Below are 5,000 nucleotides of genomic sequence, written 5' to 3'. Positions count from 1 at the left end.
CTCGGTTCTAACATCGTCAATGAGTCGGGGTTGAAAAAAAGGACGTGAACATTTTTCCTTATAAAAATCAAACCCGATCATGGATTTTGATTCTGATTGTTGATTATCGCTATTAGAACATATAAGGAGGCAACCAAATCAAATTTGAGAAAATTCCACGATCAGAAAATTTTTTTCAAAAAAAAAAAAAAAATCGTAATCACCTCGGTCATGGCGAGTTATTTTCCGTATTTCATTCCACAATCAACGTACAACATAGAAGAAATCATCTCTCTAACTATCCTGGTTCAAAAGTTGTATCGGAACATTTCACGTCGTAATATCTCGCCAAGTCCAGACCTCGGCGATAGGTAGTATCTGACACCGTCCGCTCGGGACTGACATCGACTTGGACTCGGGCTGATGATGGGGAGGCGTTTAAGGACGTGAACATTTTTCCTTATAAAAATTAAAGTCGACAATGAATATTGATTCTGATTACTGATTTACGCTTTAAAAACACATTAGAAGGCAACCAAATCGAATTTGAGGAAATTCCACGATCAGAAAATTTTTTTCGAAAAAAAAAAAAATCCGAAAAATATTTTTCGATTCCTATTACTGATTTACTCTTTTAGAACACATTAGGAGGCAACCAAATCAAATTTGAGAAAATTCCACAATCAAAAAATTTTTTTCAAAAAAAAAAAAAAATTCGAGGACACCTCGGTCATGGCAAGTTATTTTCCACAATCCATTCCCCAATCGACGTACATCACAGAAAAAATCATCTCTCTAACTATCCTGGTTCAAAAGTTGTATCGGAACATTTTCACGTCGAAAATATATCTCTAAGTCCAGACCGATGCACAACGTAAACTAGGGCTGAACCGATGCACCACGTAATATCGGGCAGACCGATGCAGAACGTAAACTCGATCATACCGATGCTTCACGTAATCTCGATCTTACCGATGCACCACGTAAACAAGGGCAGACCGATGCAGAACGTAAAGTAGATCTTACCGATGCACCACGTAATCTCGATCTTACCGATGCACCACGTAATCTCCATCTTACCGATGCACCACGTGAACTGGATCTTACCGATGCAGAACGTGAATTGGATCTTACCGATGCACCACGTAAACTCGATCTTACCGATGCACCACGTAATCTCAATCTTACCGATGCACCACGTGAACTGGATCTTACCGATGCAGAACGTGAATTGGATCTTACCGATGCACCACGTAAACTCGATCTTACCGATGCACCACGTAATCTCAATCTTACCGATGCACCACGTGAACTGGATCTTACCGATGCAGAACGTGAATTGGATCTTACCGATGCACCACGTAAACTCGATCTTACCGATGCACCACGTAATCTCAATCTCACCGATGCACCACGTGAACTGGATCTTACCGATGCAGAACGTGAATTGGATCTTACCGATGCACCACGTAAACTCGATCTTACCGATGCACCACGTAATCTCGATCTTACCGATGCACCACGTAATCTCAATCTTACCGATGCATCACGTAATCTCGATCTTACCGATGCAGAACGTAAACTCGATCATACCGATGCACCACGTTATCTCGGCAGACCGATGCAGAACGTAAAAAAAAAGCTTACAGCACGCGGTGTTCCCAAGCGGTCACCCATCCAAGTACTAACCGCGCCCGACGCTGCTTGGCTTCAGTGTTCTGACGAGAACTGGCAATTTCAGCGTGGTATGGCCGTAAACAACATATATTGCGATATTTTCTATGATATCTCACTTTTTGGGAGCGGAAAGGACGTGAACGTTTTTCCTCATAAAAAATGAAATAACTTTTGGATATTAATTCTGATTGTTGATTTAAGCTTTAAGAACACATTAGGACATATCTCAATGAAATTTGAGGGATTTCCGAAATCGAAAAATATTTTTCGAAAAAAAAAAAAAATCCCAGAAGACCTCGGTCATCTCAAGTTTATTTCCATATTCTATTACACAATCAACGTACATCACAAAAGGAACCATCTCTCTAACTATCACAGTTAAATTTTTGTATCGGAACATTTCACGTCGGAATATCTCGCTAAGTCCAGACCGGGGAGATCGGTCGCATCTGACACCGTCCGCTCCGGTCTAACATCGTCTTGGAGTCGGTGGTAACGATGGAGAGGCGTTTAAGGACGTGAACATTTTTCCTTATAAAAATTAAAGTCGACAATGAATATTGATTCTGATTACTGATTTACTCTTTTAGAACACATTAGAAGGCAACGCAATCAGATTTGAGGAAATTTCAAGATCAGAAAATTTTTTTCGAAAAAAAAAAAAATTCAAGAACACCTGGGTCATGGCAAGTTATTTCCCACAATCCATTCCACAATCAACGTACAACATAGAAGAAATCATCTCTCTAACTATCCTGGTTCAAAAGTTGTATCGGAACATTTCACGTCGAAATACCTCGCCAAGTCCAGACCGGGGCGATAGGTAGTATCTGACACCGTCCGCTCGGGACTGACATCGACTTGGACTCGGGCTAATGATGGGGAGGCGTTTAAGGACGTGAACATTTTTCCTTATAAAAATTAAAGTCGACAATGAATATTGATTCTGATTACTGATTTACGCTTTAAAAACACATTAGAAGGCAACCAAATCAAATTTGAGGAAATTCCAAAATCAGAAAATTTTTTTTCAAAAAAAAAAAAATCCGAAAAATATTTTTCGATTCTGATTACTGATTTACTCTTTTAGAACACATTAGAAGGCAACGAAATCAAATTTGAGTAAAATCCAAAATCAGAAAATATTTTTCGAAAAAAAAAAAAAATTCGAGAACACCTCGGTCATGGCAAGTTATTTTCCACAATCCATTCCCCAATCAACGTACATCCCAGAAAAAATCATCTCTCTAACTATCCTGGTTCAAAAGTTGTATCGGAACATTTTCACGTCGAAAATATATCTCTAAGTCCAGACCGATGCAGAACGTAAACTCGATCATACCGATGCTTCACGTAATCTCGATCTTACCGATGCACAACGTAAACTAGATCACACCGATGCAGAACGTAAACTCGATCTCACCGATGCACCACGTGAACTGGATCTTACCGATGCAGAACGTGAATTGGATCTTACCGATGCACCACGTAAACTCGATCTTACCGATGCACCACGTAATCTCGATCTTACCGATGCACCACGTGAACTGGATCTTACCGATGCAGAACGTGAACTCGATCTTACCGATGCACCACGTAAACTAGGGCTGACCGATGCATCACGTAAACGACGATCGAGAGGCGCGAAAGGACGTGAACGTTTTTCATTATAAAAATTGAAATAAATGATAAATAATGATTCTGATTGTTGATTATCGTTTTTAATATGCATTAGTAGGCAACCAAATGAAATTTGAGGAAATTCCGATAACAGAAAATTTTTTCGAAAAAAAAAAAAATTCATGAAATCCTCGGTCATCGCAAAATATTTACCATATTCTGTTCGATAATCAACGTATATTTAAGAAGGAATCATATCTGTATCTATCTTGGTTCAAATTTTGTATCGGAACATTTTGACCAAAGTCCGAGCTTCGGCCGAAACAGACACCGCTGACCTGGCCTATCGATCGACCGAGAGTCGGGGATAGAGCGTAAGTGTTGTCTGGAGGGGAACCCTGTGCTCTCCTGACATATATAGGGAAGGTGGTCGCGTTGGGCGATGCAGAACGTTTGGATCGGGAATTATATTTTTGGTTCAGCTATTGGAATATGGTTTATTGTTGGTATATATTGGCGAAATAACGTTCTTACTGACTGGGGATATTCATAAAAATGAGTCCGGAGATTTTCAGATCGAAGTCCGAGTGATCCGACTTGGAAGGCGTGTTGGGTGGGTCGAGATGGCTTAGATCGATCAGACGAGGCGGGCTAAGTGTTGACGTCATGCATCGGTCCATTTTCAGATTGAGTCCGAGTAATCCGACTTTGAAAGAGTGTTGGGTGCGTCGAGACTGTTTAGATAGATCGGACGAGGCGGACTAGGTGTTAACGACATGCATCGGTATATTTTCTGATCGGAGTCCGAAGAAATCGGCCCTAGTAGGCGCAGCGGACGGTCGAGACGGCCTCGGTGGGTCGGATCGATCGGGAAAAGTTTGCTAAATCGTGTCTGGAGGGGAACCTTGGGTTCTCCTGACATATATAGGGGATAAGGTTTGGGTGAACGATTCTTCACGTAAAAGTTGAGTAATTTATTTTTCGATAAGCTTTTGGATATTGATGAGAAGTATATGTATATCTTCGATTAAAAGAATTCTTACCGTCTCGATGTATATTATATTAGATATATAAGAAATAGTTAACGTGATGCATCGGCCGATTTCCGGATCGGAGTTCGAGAGATGCGACTTTCGATGCGCGATGGGTGGATCGAGACGGCCTAGATCGATCGGACGAGGCGGACTAGGTGTTAACGACATGCATCGGCGGATTTTCTGATCGGAGTCCGAAGAAATCAGCTCTAGTAGGCGCGGCGAACGGTCGAAACGGCCTCGATCGATCGGACGAGGCGGACTAGGTGTTAACGACATGCATCGGCGGATTTTCTGATCGGAGTCCGAAGAAATCAGCTCTAGTAGGCGCGGCGAACGGTCGAAACGGCCTCGGTGGGTCGGATCGATCGGGAAAAGTTTGCTAAATCGTGTCTGGAGGGGAATCCGGGGTTCTCCTGACATATATAGAAGGGGTGGAGAATGGGTCCTGTCCTAGACTGTTTGGAGTTCTTTTTAGGATGATATTCAGTTGGTAAGTGGTAGACCCGAATCCGACCTCGGCGTTTGGGTACTGGCAAGGTGTGTTGGTTTCGGCTTTCGCATCTTGGGTCGCTTTCGTCAACCTCATGCAGCGAGGTCGCGGTCCGCTTCGTCTCTTTGTAGTCGAATGGCCTTTAAGCGACCAACCTTAAAATCGTGATCCTCTGCCCGTTGCGGGTTATGTTCACA

The 5,000-nt window shown here is 42.2% G+C and overlaps 1 non-coding gene across 1 annotated transcript; it reads right to left on the bottom strand.

Annotated features, from left to right (window-relative positions):
- Positions 1-1,619: 1,619 nt before the first annotated feature.
- On the bottom strand, positions 1,620-1,738 carry LOC123687427. The gene has a single exon (XR_006749153.1). It is a non-coding gene; the product is annotated as a 5S ribosomal RNA (ribosomal RNA).
- Between the last annotated feature and the right edge of the window lie 3,262 nt (positions 1,739-5,000).

The sequence above is a fragment of the Harmonia axyridis genome, chromosome X (assembly GCF_914767665.1).
Source record: "Harmonia axyridis chromosome X, icHarAxyr1.1, whole genome shotgun sequence".
NCBI lineage: Eukaryota > Metazoa > Arthropoda > Insecta > Coleoptera > Coccinellidae > Harmonia > Harmonia axyridis.
This window is presented reverse-complemented; position numbering and strand designations above follow the sequence as displayed.